Genomic DNA, 26,138 nt, shown 5'->3' with positions numbered 1-26,138 from the left:
CAATAATCTAAATAATTCCTGGAATTCTTTGTTAAATATACAACAAAATGAAACTTCCAGTTAGCTGTTCATTTGACCGGAATTGCATATACGTGCTCATAGGTTTTGTTGGATTGTAATTAATCGCTTGTTCAGAAATACAGAGTAATTGCTTCTATAACTCTTAATGTGTTTTACAAGTTGAGAAATAATTATTCTTTATATTACATTCAACAAGTTGTTCGAGTAAATACATACTATAACTATAACGAAATGAGTCAATTGCGCGAAAAGTAAAGCTAATAGGTACATTTGTTTAGTGTCAATCATTCTACGAATAGTTGGTGTGCTATTTTAGATTCGAGCAAAAATAAAACGTGTTTGTAATATATTTGGAAAAAGGGACTATTTCTGTATAAATTTTTCAAAGCACATGACTGACGATTGTTTATACGAAAAACTAGAAATAAATTTAATTCCCACGTTAACTTTACAAGAACAAGTGTTAACTTTTGTATTGGCAACAAGCCATTCATTACACTAAATATTCGTCTTTTCGAAATCCTAATTTGTTTACCAAAACAGGTTTTCACAACGAATATAATTTTTACTATGGGTCAAATAATTTTTTATTAAAAAAATACGGATATTTATTATGGTGTTTTGAACACAAAGTAAATATATATATTCTCATAATAATTATAAATTCTTTCAACTTTATTATTATTAGAAATATCCGTTGAAAAATTTATGATACAATCAATATCGATTCGATTGGATAAACGATTGTCCTATTTTTGTCGAACATAAGAATTGGAGTTTATTATCATTTTCCTTAAGGCAGTGACGTTAATTGAAACACTTATGTAAGGTTTTTTCTGTTTCACAAAGTTTTGGGTAGGCTGGTGCTTTTAACAAGTATTGATAAAATAGTATCATGTTTTCACAATCATAGCTGCAAATTAGATAACTAGCAAACCATCGATAACGTTCGTTTGCATTGTCAATTATGTTAACAAAAGATAACTACTCTTATAAAATTTCTGCTGAAAAATCTTTATTGAATAAGCATATTTACCTACGTGTAGTTACAAAATTTCCACAAGAACAAAGTCTTCTAATATGGCTGGGGCTTCCGCTAAAAATTCAAATCACTTCTTCACGACACAATAACGATAATGATCATTATAAAATTGCAGGTTCCATCGTCTTACTTGACTACATTATTTTCGACTTGTTTGAAGCATTAACTTTATGCTGTTCTATAAGTACCTACTTATAAAAATGCATAAAAGGAGAGACTTTAATAAAGGGGGTTTCAGGTAACGACGAGGTTTTACAATTAGATACAATATAACTACAATGAATGCATAATTTCCAGAAAATTCAGCTCTAAAAAGTCGAGCGAAAGTCATTGGGAACAGGAATTGATGAAATATTTGGGAAATGTAGAATTATCTTCTCATTTTGAATCCAAAGCAGGTTTTGCTCAATCAGGTCAGGATTTTGAGATATTTAAAAAAATATATTTTTAAGTTCACCGTTTTCATTTTTGTTTTTGTCAGTTTTGCTTAACAACTTGGAAAATTATGAAACTTTATAATACATCGTTAAAAAGATTAATTAAATAAGCTTCCCAATGAACTATGTAAGAGGAGTTAGTTTTTGCCAAGATATTTGAGAAAAACTAATGAAAATTTCGATCTAAAAGCACTTTAATTTTTTATGTAATACGTCATTATTTTAACGGTTAAGATGTATGGTTTCGATACGGTTTAAACACGTTATTTTTTTTTTCTATTTCGCGTTCATAATGAAGATATTTCGATACGCGTTTGAGCGTATTTCGGTATCGTAATGGACCAATCTCGTGCCAATATTTCCAGGAACTTATATTTTTCTTAGGTTTGCAGCAGACAAACCGTCAACCTGCCATCAACGTTGACAATTTAGATTTTAGTTTTGAAAAACCATGATAAATCGATCAATACACTATTATTTCTTGTTGTACTTGGCTTAATAATTCATCGGAGAAAAACTCTTTGGATGCAAGAGAACCAGCATGATCATGATCAACATATTCGCTCTCTTGGCTCTCTTGTGCTCCGGTAACCTCAAAACGTTACACCTGTCACACTGACTGAAATTAGATTTGACTTCTTCGATTTTTTTTCCTGAACATTTTGAAAATGCCAACTAGGTACCCTAAAATTCCCTAGATTTCGAAATCTAGTTTTTTCGTTTAAAATAAGGCGAAATAGAAAAAATAGCGTATGATACTTGTTCATAATGCATTTTGCCGCACTTACTACTTTATATACTTTATATACTTTATATACTTTTTAAGTAAAGATACAAAAAAAACATTTTTAGTGACATCCACCTTCGTATTTTGTGCAAACTTTCCAACAGACTGATATGTCTTTAATAATTTAATTACCTACTGTGTTTTCTAGAAAATTTTTCTTTGAATTTCTTTAAAAGATTCCCACTTTCTATTTTTTTTGGTCATAAGCAAACTAAGAACTTTCATCATCAAAAAAAATCTAAAAGTATTTACCTATTCTGGATAGCGTCAGCATTAGTCATTTTAATAAAACTTAATATGGAAATTGCGATTTTGTAAGTAATGGCATTGATTTTTTAAAGAAATCGCCAAAAATAATAGAGTTTTAATTTTTTGAAAAATTTCTGAATGTTTTTTTTATCTTGTAACTTCTAAGCGCGTCAAAAAGATAAAATCTCAGTTTTTTTAGTGATGCATATTACGATGAAAATAGATGTAATTATTTATTCTTTAGATATATGCAAAATTGCATATGAAAATTATTAATAACAGACACTTTCTTGGACATAAGATACCTTAGTTTTTTAAAAATTTTATGGGAAGAACTAACTCTAGCGATGAGTTTTATAGGTCATTGAAAAGCTTATTAAATTATGACTTTAAAAATTGAAATAATTAAAACATTATCCACAAAAGACTACATAAAAGTGTCACATGATATAAAAAACGTTGGACTCAAATTTTAGTGCGGTCATGGTTCTGACTTTTTGCCATTTGTTAATTAAATTTATATGTATTCTGGATTTCTTTCTGTGTCTAGTGAAACTTTAGTAAACCGTTCTAAAAATAGCAGGTCTTGCATAATAATGTTCAAAATGCTTGGAATTGTCGTTATTTTCCGCTATTTTCCCCCTTCAAGTTTTCAGGAAAACATAAAATTCCAGAACTGAGAAGCAATAAATTAGGAACAAACCTGCAAACAAAATTAGGCAGCCATACCGTAAATAAATACGCGTGAAATAATTCAACCATAATCATTATTTGATTTACTCGAATAACGAACACGGTGGTGCATAAATAATCTAATTACTCCTCCACGCAGCGTGTTCACACGTTGAAATTCTTCACTATCGAATCAGTCATGATCAAAGATATTGGTAACACCCCAATTTCCTCTGTTTCTCATTTTCGCACCTCAAATAAGCGCAAGTTTATTGTTCCGACTACTTGTTACAATCTACTCCCTCGACGTGCGAACTTCTTCAAACTCGCAACTTCTTTCTACAACTTCCGGACGCTCATTTTCGCTACTAAACCACATCGAACATGACGATTACAAGCATTTAATTTCCATTATTTGTTGCGTGTTGTCGAGATGCGTTATCACCGTAAAAGAGACGATGCGTAGGCGCACAATGACGACTCCTCACCACCTGTAGCAGGCGCTCGCGTCTCAACGCCAGTCGACGCGCGAACTTTGCAGTTACCGCGACTTTCGCAAAACTTGTGACGTCGTCGTCGTCGTGAACAACAGTGACAACTTGTCCTCACCAACGTGCAACATGGATGCTGGTCAACTTCGCTCTCGGACAGTTTAAAGGTAAACTTTGAGGACTTCTTGCAAAAAATTCGACGTCGCTCCAACGTGGTATTTGTGCGGATTTACGATGATTGTGAATCAATATTTGATAAAGTCGATGGGTAGAATGGCAGCAATTGTTGCATCTGTTTACACAACCGCGTACTTGAAACTAATATTCTATTACCGACTTGCTTTTGTCGGATTACCGTTATTAACAGCGGGATAGTTTATGAATTTAAATTGCGCGCTTGGTTAAATTGACGCAGAATAGTTTTATCTGTGGTTTTTCGGGGTTTCCGGTGTGTTTGAAGACGTGTATTGGTTTTCGGGCATTATGAAGTGTTGGTCAACAACTCCTGGAAAGTTAGAGTTTGTTGTGAAAGTTGTCCGAAAAGTTTAGTGTGGATGAAATGTAAATTAATTTGAACAAATGAAACTGAAAAGTTTTTTTTGTAGTACATATTCCACATTTATTTTAAGAGCGGAATTTACATCTGATTAATTTAAATGAATATAATTGCAGATTCTGACACCGTGTTTAACATTGTTATTGATAATATTTATTTCAAAGTTCTTCTTACTGCCACAAACAAATGATTTAAATTTTTTACGTCTATAACATTTTTTTTCTTTTAATTTGAAGTGTTTTTATTACTTTTTGGTACCGGTCTAGTCGCTTTGTGATCTTCCACAGTCTTAATTGAGGAGCTAAATTTTTGTATAATTAGCTGGCGACATCACATCAAAATTTATTTAACGTTGAAGAGGCCTAATTAAATTAATACAATTGGAGTTACTTTAGAGATTTTAATTAATTTTTAGAGCAGTTTTTTATTCCAGACTGGAGTTGGGAATGTTTCGGTTTCTTTAGATTCAATTGAATTAATTTTCAGGAACGCGATTTTCACGGGGCGTACACAGGTTTTAAAATTAACGTGAATAATTGGGTCCTATTATAAAAACAAGTGAAATATGACTGTACCGTCTAGCTTTTGTGTTTGGAATTTTAGAGATTTAGAATTTCTGCGGAATTGATATTTTGCATCTTTTTACTGTGAGTCTGCATAAATGTTGCACAAACGAATAACGAGCTTCAATAAATAAGCTTTTAATCTGACTGCTTACATTGCAGCTTAAATAAAAAGTATAAAAAGTTTACACCAGGATATTGAAGCGGAATTTTAGATAAAAGCTTTAACCACTAAATTTTTTAATAATAAAATATATTCCTTTGTCAAGTTTCTCAAACGATTTTATTGAAATTTTCCATTGACTGCAGTATTACGCTCTTTGTTCCATACTTTGGAGTGCATATTATAATCCTAACGATTTTCTGAGTAGCTTCAAACGAACAAAGACATCCGAGGATTGCAGTCAAGAAGATTATATAACAATAATTTTCTTCATATTTTAGTGATTCACATCATGAATTTGTAATTTTAGAATGATACCAGTTTCCGACTTTTTCCCAACAAAATTTGTTTATTTTCACAGGATTCTTCGTTCGATTAAAATAAACATTTCACTTCGCTTACTCACGAAATCAGAGTAGAAACCTAAAAATACCGCACATAAATTGGAAAATTAAATTGCAATTTACATTCAATTGGAAATGTGTAAAAACCGAGTAAAAACCTCAACAGAAGTACGAGCTTTTGAGAAATAAAATTCAGATAATTTTATTTACATCGTTGGTCATTTATTTATAAGAGTATATTTGCTGAAAGCTGGATATGGCACGTAAAATTTCGACTTTTTACACTGATGTATTCTTGCCTGGAAACATTTATGGTCTTTTTTGAATGTTCTGTATATTTCAACAAAGGCCTCTGAAATATTACTCAATTTTGCTTCTCTTATTGCATGTACGACTATAAAGCTCGAATATGAGGTTCTATTGGATTTCTTCATTTCACGATTCAATTAATTTTAAGAGAACTTTATTATAGCAGGAGACAGGAAACGTTAGCATATAGTTTCCTTTTTTTTTCTGCGGGTAATTTCCCACAATTTTCGTTTCAATTATTTCTGGTGTTTTCTTTAAGAACTGTATGTTCCACCTAATAAATGATTCGTGTTTCGTTTCAAAATGCGCCTAAAACCACAAGATTAATGATTAACTCATTTAAACAACTACAAAAAAAGTATAAAATATTACAAAATGTGCCATTCAATTTGCTATGGGTAAGAGTGTTTAGCAATTTATTTCGTTCCCGTTCTTCGTATATTTGATTAAAGTATAATTTAATAACACAGGGCGAGTTATTGTAAGCAAAATTGCGTTGTTTTTCACAACAAAGAGGTTTCCATAATTAATTAGGTAATCTTTTAACAGAGCAGTCACACTGAAAGTAACATCTTGTGCTGTGTCAAAAGTGTTTGTTTAGCCTTTGTTACATTCAAAACGTAGACCTGAAGAAATATTTTCATCGAAAAATGTGATTACTTCTGTCTTTCAATATTTTTTTTGCATTGTCGCAGGTGCTCCCTTGGATTGAGTGCTAAACTTTCTCTCTCTAAAATTGAGGACTAATAAAGATCGACAGGTTGCTTTGTGAGACCCTTGCATTGTCTTACAAGACCATTTTTGCATGGAGAAACGAGACGTGTTACAACCAGTTTCATCAAGAAATTCTTGGAACAATGAATATTTAATTTGTATTAGTCAAGACAAAAGTGATAAGTTATTCCTCGGTTTCACTCGCGATATTAAGCTGTCACATCAAAGATTATTTAAGAGACATAACGTAGGTACGTAGGTACACTTTTATTGCAAAATAATAATTAGTTTTTACCATTTTCGAGATCAATCACGTATTGACAGTCGATGAGTCTTCGATGTGGAGTCTGTACTCATAAGAATACAAAGTGCGTAGTAAATTTTGTGGTTAATAACAAATGTAGGTCCATTAGCCACATGAATATTTAACACGAAATGACACTTTTATTATTCGCCCTTTTGGTGGAACATACGTATCGCTTTGAATAAAATATTCTTTTTGCTGTATCTTTTTCCAAGGATTTTAACAACAAAACTCTAATTACTAAGCAAAGAAGACCTTTATAAAAACAGGGGGGCTTAATTGACTGGGGGGCACTTTTTTAAACCTTTGGACCGGGTAAACACTGAAGTTTTTTTTACTTATTCTACCTTAAAATATCTGAAACTGAAGGTGAATGTTATCTTATTGTTGCTTGGAATAAATGAGATCTTTGGATAGGTAAATAAACGTTTAATCTAATTTACTGCTCGCAGTGTAGTGAGTTTGTTTTTCGTTTTAAATTTTATAGAGTAATATTTGCTCATAACTGTTAGAAAAACCATTTGTTTTTAAATCGAGATTAAGAGCTTTAAACTACAAGAAGTAAGATAAAAAATTTAACCTAAATGTTACCAGAAGGTTAAATATATGATTATACATTATTTAAGTTCAAACATGACAGTATAAATACATCAAAATGAAAGATTTTAATCTAGAATTGATTATTTTATTTAGGTAATAAATCAATGTCGTTTCTTGTTGATCTGGATGGTTAACGTTTCCATTTGGATCGGATCAACAAATATCTTCATCATTATTCAGTTGATCATTAAACTTTAATTTCACGTTGATTTCGGGATTAAGGTGGATCGTGACAGATAATGAAATGGGTTTTGATTCCAAAGTTGAGCTAATGATATGCTAATTAAATGCATTCGGTTTACTGTGCACTTGAAAATTGGGTTTTGAGGTAATGAACTTTAATTTAAGATTAAGATTTTTTACATTTTTTTTTAACTTTGGCATAACGAAATTTTGAAGATGGTTCACATTGTACATTTCCACGTTTTCTCATTTTTGGGGAGCTATTTTTCGGCAGTATTGTGGGATCAAATTACAACAAAATGCTGATATTTATTTTAGCTTGAATCGCAATTTAGCTTATTTATTTATTTATGCAATCCCAATCGATTAACCTATTCATAGAAATTTGGCGGCGGAACCCGTGACATTTTTGTGCCAAATTTCAAAATTTTAGAACACAAAAGCGGAATTTTAAAACAATTTGAATTTAGTACAAACCATAACTCTGATCTTATAGTTTTAACCATAAAAGCATTGGATTGGACTTTCGGCTCAAGAACCGGAATAAAAATTAAAATTTGATTTGCGTTTGGTTATTAAATTAATGCTCATCAAAAAACTTGCCCCAGGAAAACTTAATTAAGTGAAAACCAACAGATTCCGTTGACTTGTACAAAAAGCTTTTAATTTGAATAAACCAAGTCATTTATTAAGACATGTCTTTTTAACCTGTTGACGTGACCATGCACAAGCGGAATTTATTGATTGTTAATGACAGAAAATTAAACCTTGAATTTCTAGAGATCTAGGATATAAAACTTTTTTCTGTGGAAAATTTATGCTGGATTTTATAGGTATTTTAAGGCCTGTTGAATGGTAAATTACTATTCTACGAATAGAACTGCAACAATGGAATTTTCTTAAAGATTTGCATACGACATTACGGTAGAAATAGTTTCGTGAACTATGTCAAAATCGAGAAGCGTTTTCATCAGTTCTAATAAGGCGCTCTACATTCTTTGAGATAGCTCATCTTGTAATCGCACGGATTTTTAATATCTTAATGAATCTCAACCATCATTAATCTCGTTACAATTCATTCCAGGAAGAGATATTTTTTCGTCTTGATGTTAAACCTGAAAAATAATAATGAACGTGCTTATTTTAGAACTGCATTTATCACATCTCAAAGACAAGGGGGAAGACTTTTCAGTTCGAACTTTTTTCTCTTCGCTTATTTTTTCAAGTTGATTGCTATTCCTGTTATAAAAGTGATCCGAAACTTTCTACTGTTGCCAACATTCAAATAACTAACATTTTATTTTTTTTCAGCTGGTCAAAGTTTGAATGGACTGGTTGGATTTCGCTTTGTGGTCGAGCGGTTTCCTGAAATCTCATTTCTGTTTCACCCCAACTTTATAATGCAGTCTTTTTCAGTGACTTATTTGAACTCAGAACATGTTGGCTCATATTCTATGTGCTTCATTTACTAATAGGTTATCATCTCGTAACAGCTTTTGGTGATGGCGTCTTTGCAAAGAAGCTCCATCTATATTTAAAAGGTCTGCAAGGTTTGCTGATTCCTTACGATGTTTATTAATTTTCTTCTGTTGTTTACTCAGAGTTTATTAAAATAAACAATAACATTTGCGTACGTCGATGAATTTATTTTTTAGTTCCTTATGAAAATAAAACTGTCTAATTGAACATCGTAACTTTTGAATGAAATGCCTTTCCGAGTTGAAATAAAATAAATTCTCGTGAAAACCGTTCTAATTCCTGTGTTGATATTTATGTCATAACATGATTTACGACGTCATTACAGTACGGTATATAGTGAAACTTTAAATCATTTTAGCACCGGTTGCTATACACCTGCAAAAGTGTTTGGAATCTGTATTGAAAGAAAATAAATCGATCGAATTAACGTTCGGAAATCGATGAAGAAAAATATGCAGCGCTACCAGGATCCCATTCAAAATTCATGTAAATTTCATTTTAGCGTGGCTATAAAAGTACCGTGAATTAACAATGTTTTTATTGGTACATTACACAAACGTAATGTTTGCACGAAATATGAGTTTGTCATGGTAAATTTATTTTTAATCTATAAAGAAATATCACTGTTTGGCTTCTCAGTGATAATTGTATAATTTGGTTGAAAATAAACGTGCTAATGAAGATATGCAGTAAAAAGAATTCGTATTTGACTGAAATTTGTCGCCACATCAAACGGCAGATTTTACGACAATTTTGACAAATATTGAGATAATACTAATTGTTTGCATGTTATATTAAGAATGAAGTAAAATTATTGATTTAGGAAGTTTTTAATTATTGATCAAGGTTTCCTTCATTATTAAAATGCAGTGCGATGATTCCATTCAAGCAACTAATTCCATATTCTGTGGCGCTTCAAGTTCAGTTTTCTCCTTACTCTTATTTTTGGGTATTTTCGGTTCCTATTTAAACTCTGCCGGTTTATGTTCTGACAAAGTTTTTACCACACCTATTCAAAAATTAAAAGTACGGGTTGAAATGTGCACGATGAGAGCTACGAGTACAAAAAACTGTTGTATTTTATTGCACCCTGTGGAGATCACTGCAAAAAGAGCACATTTTTAGTTGCCAGTGACAAATCGTTTAGCTATCGGTGCTAAGCCACAAAACGCCGGTTGCATCGCACGAAGTTTCCAATTAAAACATCAACAAATTTCAGCTCATTGTTCAATGAAAATTCACCAGAGATCGTTTGTTTTCGCCGACAATAAATTTCCCAGTAATAACCCCTTCCTGAGTGTTTATCACATTTTAATGTCTTTACGAATAACTAATTATTGCGACCACAACCTGTGTAATTTAAGACCGGTATTTATAGCCGCATCAATAATTTAGTCTCTTAAACGGTTAATAAATATGTATTAATTTGTTTATTTCCTTTTATTTGCTGTATCCATTGTTAATAGGTTTGGCGACAGTGCGGAAAAGTTTACAGAGAAACATTAAAAAGTTCTAATTGTCTAAAGAAAGTGCTGAAAGAACATTTTCCTTATTTATTACCATAGCTTGGAACTTTTAAGATCGATGAAAGCTGTATTATGGAGCTATAGATTATTAAAATTAAACTGGGGAGTGAAGGAAGGTACACGGAAAAAGGGTAGATTGGAACTAATTTTAGACCACTCGTGTTCGAATTTTATTTAGTTCAAGGTTATGGAAGTTTGGTAATAGCTACTATAAAAGTGTTATTTACGAATAAGTTTCATATAGCTGATACTTTGTTGAGGTTCTAATCTTAAACTTGCTTTACTCAGCCTATTGATGTGAAGTGGTTTTAGTCGACGACTGGGGTTTCAAGGGTAAAATGTTGTTTTGTTGTTCTTTTACCACAACACTACTTCTATTCATAAAAAAAAATGTACTGAAAACATGATCTGCTTATGTTGGATGTCATGTTGGTTTTATTTTGATGGTTGGCATCAATGCATAAATGTCAATTGTGTCATTCGTGTGCCGTTGCGGATTAAGTAAAATTACAGCAAAAATTTACAGGAGCACGAAATGCTTTAATTGTTCAATTTGAATGCGGTGCTACCAAACCATTTTCCAACTGATAAAATTTCCCTAAATGAATGAATCAAATTCAAACAAGTAGTTAAAATAAGATAATTAGTAATTTTTGGCACCTGGAAGTCTTGGAAGTTCTCGCATTTTTAAAAGAACATTTTCTAGTCTATTGAAACAAATAACTATTTAGTTCATTTGCGAGTTCCAGCATGACAAAGACTTTGAAAATGAAGCTAAGTTAAACAGACTTGCGCATCCACCATTTTTTCAACATCTTTAATAATTTGTATTTTTATTAATTCTATAGATATTTCGGCTTGGAAAAGTAAAATCTACAAGAAAATTTGCTCAAACTTAAATGTTTTAGAAAAAACTGCAACTTACGTACAGAGTTCGACATTCTCCTTCGACTACCTAATAAATTTACAAATCCATAAATAAAATATTCAAAATCCTCGGACTCCTTAAATCAGTTTAGATGAACTAGGTACTAACTTACTGAATATAAACTAGTCAAATCTTTATTATGTTAAAAACCAATTAAATATTTATAATAAGTGGTCCTATAAATTACTCTTATTAAAAATCTGCTTTCTGTTCAACTTTCTGGCTTAGTAATATAAAACTCTTCTTCAGCTGATGAACACTTGCGAAATTAAAATTCTCTACCATTTGATCATCCATCATCTTGTCATTCGTAATGATGTTGTACGTGACGTGTTCAGAAGACAAATATTACAGAAACGTCAACTTCGAGAGACTACATTGTAAAATGTCTTGGCGTTTTACCCAAATTTCGTACTTTATTTATTACGACTGTTGAAAAATTGGTTTTCGAAACGAATCGAGTTTATCACTATTGGTTATGAATAAACCGCTTATCTAAGCGAGATAAATCGAAAAAAAATAACTGATCCATCAATCGGTAGCACCGTCAAGTACAAATCATGGTTTTCCGGGATTTAAGTCTATTTCCACCAAAGGTTATTGATAAGCATTTTTGGCACGTGGCTCGTGTTTATCACCAGACACATTGGCTGTGATAACCATTGATAAAGAATGTGCAATATTTCAGCGTTCTGTGTTTTTATTTTGTTAATTAGAAGAGCGTGAAAATATCTGGGAAACAGACATCTCAAGCAGCTGGAATGCACTCCAATTATGTTTAAATTAGTCGCTATTATATCTGTTGGCACTTTCATTGACCCATTTATTTTTTTACGCGAATAATTGCATCCTATTTCTAAATTATTGTGCGTAATTCATTTGAGCTATGCACGCCCACGACGTGTCACTTCTTCTCGCTGTTTAACCGGTAAAATCTGACAGTAATGTGTAATGAGTAAAACAATCTATAAATTCAGGTTAACGAATCATCCAAAACGTGATAAATAAATTAGAATTGACACGGAAACGGACGTAAATATTTAAAATTGTTTATTTCAATTTGTAATTGCTCTTGACTGGGCATATTAATCTTCCAAAGTGTTCAGATTACATTTCCACAACAAAGGAAGATTTTTTCTATTGTGTGGCAAAACTGCATGAAAAAAAAACAGATATATTTTTATTATTCTATTGGTGGTATGCATAATCTCACCCGTGGGTGTCTATTTAAATGGTGTTTAATGGACAAAAGGCAATAAATTCAAAATAAGTACCTAGCACCTTTACAATTCATATTTTAATATTTTTATTTTATTGATATATTTTTGTTTTTTTTTGTAAGACGTAAAGTTTATTTCTTACTCACGTTTCTATTTTTGTGAGCGTACCTAATATAAATGAAATGAACAAAATTTTCCGAGTAAAATTAGAAAAATTGTATTTTGGTGACTTTTGTGGGTGTAGAAATAAACGGAATTTAATGTCAGTTTTACGAAAGCACAAAATGATTTATTTTTTCTGTCAGGATTAGAGTGAAGTACATTAAAATGAAGAAATTCATAATTCCGGCTTTATTAATGTAGGTAAATAAAATCCGTCTACTTAACATAGTTATGATGGCATTTAATTAACGAAGAGTGGAAAATTATGCTGGATAATAATTGAAAATGTAGCCATAAATATGCAATAAATTTTATGTTTAATTTGAAAACATTTGCGTAATTGAATCTAATTCTGTAGATTTTCTTGTGATTTTTCGTATTTCGTTTTTGATATTAGGTACTATAATATTTTTGCATTCTTTGTTTTTTCCCCATTTGTCCCGTACTGTTCAGATACTTCAGACTATTTCAATATTTTCTAGAATTTTCATGTTAATGCTTTTGGATTTTGTGGATTTGGTATTTTATAGAACAGTAAGGGCCGGTTTACACAATAATTGACCCGAAATTCAGTTATTTTCGCAACTAATTTCACAATTGCTGACATTTGATTGGCGAAAAAACGAACCCATGTCACTTTAACATGATATTAAATATTTAATTAAAATTAAAGATTTAACATACAATTAGTTTCTATAAACCGGTCCTAAGGCTTTTATAACCGCGTTTTAATATAATTATACAGAATTAAAAGATTTATAAAAAGCCACCTAAATAATTATTCCAGTTATAAAACCGCAGGTTTGTTTAATTAAAACTTTCGATGAGTTAACAGCAAACATATTTTTGTTGCATTCTCATGTTACCATGTGGTAATTTGTATACCTTTTATCTCTGTTAAAATAACAGACCGGTAACAAATAGTTGCAAAAGCCGAATAATTATAGCTTTTCCAACCAGAACCACAATAGAATAAACCTGAAATTCCCGATTGGAAGTGCATAAATCAATGGCAATAGAGCATTGAAATATTGCCACTGCACTTGTAACATTTTTTTGACAAATTTGTGTTTTTAAAGATTAACATTGCCATAAATCAAAGGGTTGTAATGGAAAACAGAATAAAAGCATATTTGTGAATAGAGATTATTTCTGTGTGCATTTGAGAGCCAAATTCAAGAGTTCCAGACTCGTTATTTTCCCCGGCCATTTCCCAAAATCTTCTTAACTTTGTTAGTTTTAGTTACCAATCCTGTTGAATTCTGATATGAAACAACCCGACCGGAACACAAAATTCAGCATTAGAAATTAAGTGTAGGATTACTGATTAATTCTAAACCGATTTATGAGCTTTAAATAAGATTTAGTTTAGACATAGTCGAAAGCTTTGAAATTTACCTAAACCGCGTTGGCAGCACTGATTTTTAAATCAGACGCCATTTTTAAAATTTCAAGCTTCAAAATCGATAGATAATACTGCAGAAAAAAACGCCATTTGAGAAAACTTAGTTGTTAAACGTGAATATTAAATTGGATTCGAAGCAATAAAACATTGAAACTACAGAAATTGATAAAATTTGTCATTCTACCACGTTTTACTGCTTTAAATTAAAGATTCAAACCAAAACGAGAACTTTCATATTGTCTCAGATGGAAAATCCTGGAAAATACAAAACGCAGGGAATATAAAAATGATTTAAATTCGTACATCACTGCACTGAAAAGAATAATTTAAAATAGTCGTTGAATTAAACATTTATGAAAAATTTAAATGGTCGAAGGGAAGCAATGATTTAAAGTGCAGGCAAATTTTTGAAAACCTCATTACTCTCCGCCAACCGCCAACTAGAACCATTAGATACGTATTTTTGAAAAACTCTCGCTAATTATTACAGGTTCTAGTTTCACAGATAAAACTATCTAATATCTAGTAATTTACAACTGGCAAATTACGCGAACAGCAAATGTCAATCGCCCAATTATTACTCATTTCGCATGAACTGAAACCACTTTTGATTATTATTTTCCTATAACAGGTCATGCGGTTTGCTCCATTATGTGATTTGACATTTCACTCGTTTCAAATCGACATTTATTAGGTTATATAGATTAAAATACTGTAATTTATTGCACAATCAGCACAAAGGCACGCGTAATGTGTTTTATTTTAAATGAAATTGGAGTAACAGCGGAAACGTTCTAATTATACACTTCGTTTCCAATCAGGCTTTTTTCACTTTCAGCAGACGCATTCTTATCAAATTAGTCCTGAAATAATCACATTGATAGTTAATTAAATGAGATACGACCTCTCGGTTATTATTATTAATGACTTTTCTATTTTTGATACAGGTGATAAGTGTTATCTTTATATGTTTGAGGAAGTCTTTATAATTGGAGCAAAATGCTACTGTTGGAAACAGGCCTTTGTTTTTCTGACAATAAACCGCTGATGGAGGTGATGTCACTGATTAAAATTAATGCGGAAGAAGTGCTGGCGTAAACATGCGGGTAATCCTCGCAATAAAAAATCAATTGGGGAGAACACAGAAGCAGTAGAAACAAATAGAAAGTGTCTGTTTAGTATTTTTTTAATGAAGCGCGGATGAAAAATTCCGATCATTTAATTTAGTGAAGATATTCTTTTCTCTAAATAAGCGACAATATTTCATTTTAAATAAAGTCAGGCAACAACACGGTAATTAATTAGCGAAAACATTGTAGCAATAAAGAAAAATGTTAAGCTCATTAAACCCTCTTAATTTCGCTTCAAGTAGCTTTTATTAAATTTTTTGTACCTAATGACAGTTACAGTTAATTTAATTTTTAATATAAGAAAATGTTATTAGATTTAAAACGTCTGTGTTGAGGAGGAACAAAGGCTGGGGTTGGCTTTAGTAGATGTTGAGTCGTGTGGGATTGGCATTGGGAAGAGCTTTAGGTGTTTTTAGGAATAAAGGAAGTCTTTCTGAACTAACAGGACGTTTAATTAAGTTGAACTAAACATCTTAACTTAATCTCGAGCGGAGTTCGCGAGCTATAAATATAATTTTCAATTCGGTAAGCATGTAAAGGGAATTGTCAAAGAGATACCGCTGGATTGGCCAATGTTAGGTCACTCGCATGGGGTATTTTTTAATCGAAAATCTATTTCGGCGAGGTGCATGGGACTTTTAATTAATTTCTAATTTACTACAACTAAATGGAATTCCAGGTTGGAGCAACCCATGCATAATTCCCAGTGACTTTAAGTTTTCCAACTAAAACAATTACATTCTTTTGAAACTCATAATTGCCCTTTTAGAGAGCTTGTCAAACAGCGAGAAAAACTTGACAAAGCAAGGCTAATTATTCGGAAAATGGAACTTTCCAGAAAAATTGTTATTACCAGGTATTTTAAAGCGTTTTTAATTAGCAGTAAGGAGTCGAAAAGAAACCTTCCTTGCTATATTTACCCATTTTTTAATCTCGATAAACCTGCGAAAGTTTCGTACAAATATTTTACGGCTAATGAAGTGAGGTGTGTAATGTTTACACAATTCACTCGCGTTAATTTGATTTGCGTGTGTACGTGTAATGTTTATGACATACATTAAACAAACACTGTCTCAGATTTGCCCTTACGGGATTAAAAGTAGTTTGATTTTCTGTTTGGTTATTTTCAAGAGATGCGCGTACTCTGAATGACTTTATGCAGTGGTGCAACTGCTATTATTCAAAGCAATTATTCGGGTTGAAAGGAAACTTATATCTCGGAAGTACACGCTTAAAGCGTTTAACGATTATAATTTCACTAGAGAACTCTGTATGGAGCTTGGCTGTTATGAATGACTAGTTAGATTAAGGTATTGTGGATGCCTCGAACTCGTGACATTATGGTGACAAGGGTAGTATATTTAAATCGCAATAAATATGTTTACTGCCAAGTATAATAATACACTTATACAGCCTCATTTTCATGTGCACTATCACGTTCTCAAAGGAATATTAGTCAAAAAAAAAAGACCAAACCAATAAACTTCTAATATTCTTGTAAAATTATAACAATTAATTATGTAAATTCAGGAATTCATGTATTTGTGTATGATTGATTTATCATGCTGGCGCCGCTACATTTATATTCCGAAATGTAAATTGCGAACTCATTAAAATTTATTAACGAATTAAAGCTTAATTTGAGTTAATTGATACATATATCATTTTGCTGATAGCTTGAAATGGTAAACTGTACAGTTTATGGTAATTAGTTAGGTAAATACAGTTTTCAAAGAATTCACTGCACAATCTATAAAAATGCTATTTTGTTTCATCCATTTTTTTGTGTATTTTCCTGGAAACTCTCGTCTCAATTAATCCAGAAGGCAATATCGATCAAACTCCTTTTTCTTTAAAAATTCTAGGTTTGAACATTTTTGGAAATTTATTGTTTTTAGACGTTTCTGAGAAATGCGAACTTTTGAATTTAGGTAGGTTGGTAGCCGTATGTAGTATATGTATTTGTTTAACTAGACTGGAAAGTGTTCTTTTGGAAATGCGGTGATAGCATTTTCCAGACGTGTTAAACACAAAAATTGTGCGTCGACAATTAATAGTTGTTCGTCCAAAAATGCACTAAAAAAATTCTCTTTATTCACTTATTTGAAACAGATTAAATACTTAAATAAATATTTCTCTTTAGAGACCATAAAGAATTTTATGTTACATTTCCATGATAATAACGCCTATGTCACTGCTGTCAATTCTGTTAATTCTTTTAATGCCTTATTTGCAACCAGCAGAGGCCTTGGATAAAATCTAGTATTACATTCGAGTGTAAGAGCAAATTATTCACTCCAAAAATGTTATTCTCTCGATCTACAATTTCGAGAATAACTGATTTGTTGTCGTGAATAATTTGCTTCCTTCCGCTCTATATAATAAATATCTATTATTTTGACTTCTGGTTAGAATTTGAAACTTTATTCACTCATTTAAGGAAATTTGAGAGATAAGTTGGTAGCACCGCATTCAAATCGAACAATTAATTTAAATTCAAATGTCAAAATGTTGTGCTTTTGTTTCGCCTTTTTGACGCGCTATCTCTTATCGTTTAGAAGTTGAAGGACAAAAAACATTCAGAATTAAAAAAAAAGTGTCCTTTGATGGACAAGAATCCCGAAAATAGACTAAAATTTATAGTCAGAATTTTGTAACTTTGGTTTAACTCCGCCTACCTTTTGGGCCAATTGAATTTTAGCTGGAAGTCTGATTCACTCTGCAAAATTTTGATACTTCGTCGATATTTGCTAAAAGTCGGGGTAGAAATGTCCACACATTAGAAGATGAAACACTATCAAAATCGACGAAACTTTCACGATTAAATAAATTCTCGCAAAACCGCAAATCTTCTTGACATGTGTGACACTTGAGCCGTCAAATTTTTGATAGTGTTGAGTAAAGGAGGCTAGCCATTTCTTGATTCGACAAATTCAAATCGTCATTTGTTCATGTGGGCGGGGTTAAACCAAAGTTACAAAATTCTGACTATAGTAATTGAATTACATAATAATAAATGGCTTTCTGGCCATAATTCCCGTTAAGTTGACTGTAATTCGGGATAATCCCTGGATTCGTCTCTGTTGAAACTCTTAGATCACAAAGCGGATATTTGCTGAATGGCATATAAGGCTAAAAGGGTGTCATCAACAATAATGAATTTATTTTTAGACCTGTCACATATGCATTAAAGAGTCGATGTAAAGGACGAGAGTTAGCTCTCATTTTTCCTCTACTGGATGGATTTAACTTTTAACAAGCAATAATTCATTTATGCGTCCTCTCGCCCCCTAAGTATCAAAAAAGACTCCGATTTGCTCTTGTGAGAGATTAGAACTTCTACTTTTAATGTTCCCAAGCCTATTGTAATCGCCAAAGAAAATACAACGGGAATTTCCAAAAACATTTACGTTGCGTAACTGGCAAACATTTAAGCCATCCACCCACTTCAAATGGAAATTTAAAGGATCGTGCGATATCAAATACAATTACAATCTTAATTTGGACTTCGAGAAAGTTAAATTGTTAAATTCTTTAATTAAATTAATTGAGTTTCCCGACTGTTTGAATAAATTGTTAAAAATCTCGGCTGCGTTCGTATAATCGGTTTCAGTTTGTAATTAATAGATGTTTAAACAATAACTTTTTTAATTTCGATACAACTAGATGGGCGGTCTGGTCATTAATAATGCGCCGCGAGCTAGCGTTGTCCATAAAGAGAACATGAAATGATCGTCCGTTTTGTAGCCAATTTTGTTATTCCGCTGTAATCAAAAATTACCGTTTAATTGTGAAAACGTTTTTCAACATAATCTCAAAGAATATTTGAGCGTAAACCAGAGAGTCAATTACCTCACCAACACTATTGTCATTCCTCACCATCTATTGTGCGAAGGTCAGAGAAATTTATGATAACAATTTGCATTAAAATGAATTGATTAACAGACATGAAGTTGGTAACCATTGTACTGTACTGAATGGTATTAATTTTCGAGTGAACTTGCAAATTTCCCACGTTTTACTGCAGTCTTTGCAAGTTTTGGTGGTTACAAACTACATACAGGAATCGATTTTTTTATCTCAATTCAGTTTGATAGCTTTACAACAATACTAATTTAAATGTGGGCGGAGATATTGATGATTAAATGAGGTGTGGCAAAATTGTTGTTTTATAAACAAATTGATTTATGGTGTGCTTCGAGGAGATACATATGTGTTGAGTATTCAGTTTGAACAATATTTCATCCTTTAACTGGTCTTTTCTTCGCGAGATGTAAAGAATTATAAATTTTCATTAGTTAATTGATTCTTTTGAGAACTTCCTTGTTCTGAAAATTAGAAGAATGTACTTCTAAATGACCAGCAATTCCACTATCGTTTTGAATTGTTCTTCTAACCATATTGTTTTCCGTGCTTGTATAGCGTTTTCATTAAACCTATTATCAGCACGTGAATGTTTCATTATAGACGTTGCTCCTTGACCCAGGCAAGTTTTCTGTAGTACCAAAAATACAATTCTTTATTACTTCTTTCAAACTCCAATGTTTGGGTCAATAGCCCATCAAATAATGTGAACTTTCCGAAGATTTATTAACTTTACTTTTTTACTTTTTCATCTCATAGGAAATTACAGTCATAACCAAGTTGTAAAGTTCATACATCAGAGTCCTTGCCGGTTATTATAATTTTTCTTTGACACTTAAACCTGACGAGCTGCTTTAATATAATGGGCTAAGAGAAATTATGCTCATCCTTTATTCAGGAGGCAAGATGTCGCTTTTATAGATCTAAAGATTGGTGACGGATACGGGTCTGCACAAAGGGTCTTTGATGATCACATGTAACTATTGGTGATATAAGTCATGGCCTTTGGTCCTAAACCCTTGGTGCCTATTAATTTCTAAGTGGACACGTGTCCAAGGTGAAACCTCATCGGAGAAAATATCGATTGACATGAATAAGTAGTGTTGGTCCAGTTAACGATAGTTTGGGAACTTTGAGAACTCTGATATGTATTTTGATAACTCTGATCTGAGAAGACGCCTTTTAATTAATCAATGTCAACACGCCAACGGACTTGAATGAATAATTCCTTGAAAGCTGACGCAGACGAAACGAATACAAATTTTCCATTAACAGGAATATACGAAAATATCAACCCTAATTGTTTTTCCATTTCGATCCAACTAAAATATTAAATTCCACAATCCCCCAACAGCGAAATCTGAGAATTTACACGTTTAAGTAATGGATTGAGACAGATTTTCCCTTTATTAAAACCCCAGTTTTGTTTCTGAATAACTAGATTTTGGCCCGCTTAAACTTATCCCTCTACGTACCGCTTTTCTTATTTTTCTTTATCCTGGAGATTCATTTCCATATGTATTTTGTTCGTAACATGTTGCAAAATCCCATCAAATTTTATTAAATCCGCCGTGGGAAAGATGTTTAGGTGTGCTTTAATTTTTATAGGAAAATCGTTGCATGGATTTTATTTCGGGACAGGTTTCACAGAGCTGATTAAGGTGGAAGCCATTACCGGTTGTAATTTTGGATTTAAAAAGTAAATATTTGCATGGAAACATGTTTGCTTAAGACTTCGTTAGCACCATTAAATTCAAGATGAAGGTAAAAGTAACCGATATAGGTGACACACCGATCATGTGTTTTCAGTTATAAATAGATGGGCTTTCGCGTTTTTTGCTTCGCACGATACTTGATGCTGTAATTTAACAAGCTTGAAGAATGAAACTCTATTTTGTCCTTGGAGTGTCATGCATACCTTGTTCTAACGGAGGTAATACATAAGTTGTCATTAATCGGAGCTCTGCTTCTCGTTGCCTTTTTTCACTTTTTTTATTATTTTAAATATTTTTTCAAGTTTTATGACAAAATCTAGTTTCTTTAAATGTTGGTAATTTTCTGAAATGTTTATTGTTTTATATTTTTGTTTGTTTTTGATAACTAATAAAGACATACTTGCTACTAAAGCTATGCAAAATTTTCGCTGGATCATCGCAGAGACAACTAAGTAAATTAAACTTTTATTAGTAATAAACGGATTATTTACTGAGATAATCATGAAATGTCAGTGATTTATACTGTTTATAATATGTTATGCTGGAAGATTAGGCTAATAAATTATGTAGGTATGTAATTCAGCACGCAATATCCAGTTAGTCATAAATGCAAATATATTTATTAAACTTGACAATTGAGACAACAGTTATGTCAATTATATTCTTATTTTTTCAAATCTGACAGCTCTAAATTCTGTTTAAGATAAGATCAATAAATGAGGTACAAAACTCTGTCATAAATTACAAACAGTAATTATATACCAAAGAAGAAAAACACTTTTCTGGTCCGAGCGTTTTTATTTCCCGAGATTTAAAGGAAAGTAATAAAATATCGTTATTTTTGACGTATACCGTTCCATCCTGACTAAATATTTAGCTTAATATAGGCAACTCTAAAACCGTTTTTCTTTATCTACTTGTAGGAGAGAAATTTAATTTCACAGTTCCGAAGCAGACGACATAATCACATGTTCTCAAGTTAGTAGTAAAAAAGAATTTAATTTTCTTTTTGGTTTTTCCTTTTTCTTCCGATCCATTTTCATCGGCAGCATTACTGCAGACACACAACAAGAAGAAACCCAACATGGAAAGACACTGTAGCAGTTTTCCTGTTTCGAGGAGTTTAATAAAATTGGTTTAAGCTCGGTAACTTTTGGTTACAAAATATAAGATTTACTAATTTACAGACAGGAATATGTTCGAATTTTTTGTACACGCAATCCAAACTATAATTTATAACCTGTAGTGGTTAAACATAAATTCCCATTCGTGATTATATTAAGCTCAATTAATTCGTGTTGACATTTAGTATTACGTTGGATCCAGATTTTGCTCATCCTGTGGGAGTGGGAATAATTATAATTATGCAACAACTTTGCCATCATACTCAGTTGCATATTTATACCTTTTGGGAAAACCAAATTGAAATCTGTGTGATATTGTTACAAATCGCAAGAGTGTTTGTTCAATATTTCAGCATGAATACCCAAATATGTCACGTTTGTAATAATTTCTTTTTGAAGTAGAAAGTATTTACAGAATCTCTTTGACCTTTTCCCTTCTTTTAAAGGAAAAAATATTTGTGTCTTCGTTGCGCGACGCGCTAGTCCTTGTAATTTAAATACATAATGTATGTATTCAGAGCGCTGCTCCGGTGTGCTTTCATATTACATGAAAATGTGATAACGGAAGAATGTAGTAGTGGTTAAATGAAAAGCAAATTACATTAAATCTTTTTGGTTTTATTTCAAAAGTATAATGAACAACACAGTGGATCGTGCAGTGTTACTTTTTCCTTGCTTTTCTTCTGATTTGCAAAAAAATAAAAATCTCATTTTCGTTGTTGTGGATTTATTAATATCGAGGTGAACGACACCAAACAATTCATTTTGATATTTATTAAAAATGTAATATCTGAAGATCTTTTGATGTTGTTAAGTTCGCTCAGGTAGGATTAATTTTATCTGAATATCTCAAAGGAGAAAAATTAAAAGCAACTCAATATCGCCATGTACCACCGAGATAGGCATTCAGCTTCAAGGTTTCTTTTATAATATTAACAGTTTTTGAAAATTTGAGAAACTTGTCTAGTTAAACTTCCGAACAATATGCGGTGTTTATAGCGCAGTTTATAGAAGAGATTAAAGTGGAATTGTTCAGTGTTAGAACATCACCCTGTAATAATTATGTGTGACAGCATGCCCAATCTAACCCAAATTTAGATTTCATGTTAATATTACGTGATGGGCTTTCAACTTGGTCGGAATTGATTTTGGCAGTTGATAGATCCGGGAAAACCGTTTATTCCCATTTTTTAATATCACCGGTGGGCGTCAAAGCGTCTAATAACGAATCCGGCTTTTTTCAATAGACTTGTAAAATTCATGGTTTTAAAATTTCATTAATCAGGTTAAAGGAAGCGTGAAAACGACATTATGTCGTCATTTTCGGCCGCTGCGGGAATTATAAAAGCACCGATAATTGAATTTGCTCCGTTGTAATAATAGTCCTTTTATTTTTAAATTGATGACGCTGAAAATTTTGATTGTGGACAATGCGGTTTCTTTAAAAGGAAAACGGGTCGGCGCTTTTTGCACTGTAAAACTTACTCGTAATGGCCACTAAATTCTTAATTAAGGAACTGTGTTATTGACCGGAAACGACAGTTTTATTGCTGGTTCTAAGATGGGAATGGAGAATGGAATGATAGCTAAAATAGGTTTGAAAGGGTCGGTGGAATATATTAAATTCTTTTTGTTCGGCGAGGTAGGCAGCCAGTAAAACGGTTGGATCACAACGCAATTCTGCTGCATGTAGAATTATTTCAAATGGTTGTGGCGAACCGAAGTGATTTAGTATTAAGCTGGACATTGAAAATAGTTTTGAGCAGTTATTGAAGTCCTGTCAACGTCGATTTTTTACAAATAGTGGTGGAGGCGCCGGGTCAAGATTATATTTAAAAATATTTAAGCTTTTTCATACCAATATTTAATAAAAAGTCACTAGAGCTTGACTGTAAATAAAATATAGAAAATACTTGCGTTAAAAATAACGAAATCAATTACATAGACATGACCAACCTGTTGCACCCGGTCACTACAAAGCTCTTGTAAACATTGATTGGCCTAGGTTGCTTTGAGAGATAAAATGGCACTAAAAGTTTTGCAGTCTTTCCACTTTGCTTGTAAGAAAGCGCAATGAAAGCACGAAACAATTACGTGACTCTTGATAGAAAAAGTCATCTATCCATTCGTTTGAATTGAACTTCAATTTTGCATTTTCCATAAACAACTGGAAATAAAGCGGCTCTCAGTATTCTCCTTTCAAACTGCAGGAGTAAATATGTACTCACAAACGGCTTGACTTTCTTTTATTGCAACAACTGCACCGATGAAACTTGAATGTATTCTCAATACCCGGGAAAACGAAAACCTTGTAAAACATTCAGCGTCGAAAATGGAAGAGCCTGGTAACAAATCTCTTTCGATTTTGTCCAAAACAAAATGTATCTTCGACAATACCTAACGGGTTTGAAAAGAATAGCGGAAATATGGCATAATAACGGTTTAAATTTTGAACCCGGCGCATCCACCATTTTGCCAAGAATTTTACCACGGTTCTTTTCGTGACGTAAATTCTCTTTCAACACGCTACGAAGTCTAAAAATAGAAAAAGGTCCTTAGAGACTTGTAATCAAATAAGAATCGACTGGATAGAAAAGGTGAAATGTACAACGCAAACACCAAGGAATGGAAGTCGATTTGGGTGGAATGCTTCAATGATGGGTTTGCTAGAGCGGATTTTAGATCTGTCGATAAATAAACCAAAGTTCAATTTGGCTTAGAAGACTGCATCTTACTCATGAAGAACAAATTAAATATTATTGTGTACTAAAAATGGTGGATGCGTCGGTTTCAAACTAGTATAATTAGATTTATTCTCCAGATATACAGATAGGATAGTTGTGTAATGATATCTTTAACTTTTCAGAAATTCCATCTCATCCCCGACATCGTAGTTTGCTCCATCGGTAAGTAACAATGTTGCTCTTTGTAATTGTGTTGACTTTATGTTTGCAAACATAACACACAAGAACATGTTTCTGCTGATCAGACTGTAATTTGAACAACATTTTGGAAGTTTGTGACTGTAATTAGAGATCTTAACCACATTTTGGAACTTTGGTGACGCTAAAAAAATTAACGTCCATCAATCATCAAACTACTTTTCCTTGTTAGGAGGTGCATTTGCCCGGAAATGTAAACCTGACTTTGATCCTTGGATTTATTGATGCGCAAGGGTCACAAATTTCTAGAATAAACGTTCTCACTAGAGTTACCCATTTCATCATTTCAGAGAAGTCAACAACTGCAACTTGTCGCACAACTTCCGACCGCTAGCCGTGAATAAATTATTGTATTTCAAGCGCAATATTTTCTTGCACTTACATGCAGAAATTTGTGAGGTATAATTAATGCCACTTAATTCTCTTCACATTCATCAGACACTTGAATAAATTAAAATGATGGAAATGTGCTGACCTGGAACCGACTCAATCTAACTAAGGTCTCTTGAGTGCATGACAGATAATTTAAAACTTGAAGACACGTGTGTGCCGTCGGAAAATGGCGAGTGAGGGAATTTTTAGAGAATATGCAATTTTGTTTTTCTTGAGGTAAAAGTGGGCTCCTCTGAAGACACCATTTATAAATATAGCTACGATAATTTAACCAGTTTTATATCCGTGCAACACCAAAGTGTGCTTGAGTTTCTGATGAAACTTGACTGAAGTATAAATATTTATTGCGTCTGGGGATGTTATCACAGGGTAATATTGTTGATGTTAGGTTTGTTATTATTGAAATAATTGTTATTAATAATTTAGTCATGGAACTGTAAAAACTAATGAGGATAAAAAAATTTTATTGACAAATTTAATAATAAAAAGTGATCTTACCAAAAATGATTTGCGTTTAAATTACTGCGGTTTGGAATATTATAATTTTGTCTCTGAAATTATGAAGGCAATGTTGAATGCTTGTCTTTTATATTGTTCATTAAATAAGCTTGTAATTATGTGCAACATAACACCAGACTGACTTGGTGTGGTTCATTAGATTAAATTTACATATCTTGCAGGTGTCTTTGTACTGATGTCTTCTAATAACCATAATTCCCAAGCAAATTGACATGAAAGGAATTAATTTGCAAGAAATGATTCAGTGCATCGGGTAGAACCAATATTGGAATATAACATGTACACATGAATATTCT

At 32.2% G+C, this 26,138-nt stretch overlaps 1 protein-coding gene across 1 annotated transcript in view; it reads left to right on the top strand.

Annotated features, from left to right (window-relative positions):
- Positions 1–3,673: 3,673 nt before the first annotated feature.
- Positions 3,674–26,138, top strand: part of LOC148174821 (adenylate cyclase type 6) — an 84,313-nt gene continuing 61,848 nt past the window's right edge. Inside the window, exons 1-2 of the mRNA XM_088035765.1 lie at positions 3,674–3,866; positions 24,855–24,894. The gene's annotated coding sequence lies outside the window, so the exon portion shown is untranslated. The remainder of the gene's footprint in view (positions 3,867–24,854; positions 24,895–26,138) is intronic.

Source organism: Gnatocerus cornutus, chromosome 5 (assembly GCF_029298725.1).
Source record: "Gnatocerus cornutus isolate USDA-ARS CGAHR chromosome 5, icGnaCorn1.1, whole genome shotgun sequence".
Lineage (NCBI taxonomy): Eukaryota > Metazoa > Arthropoda > Insecta > Coleoptera > Tenebrionidae > Gnatocerus > Gnatocerus cornutus.
This window is presented reverse-complemented; position numbering and strand designations above follow the sequence as displayed.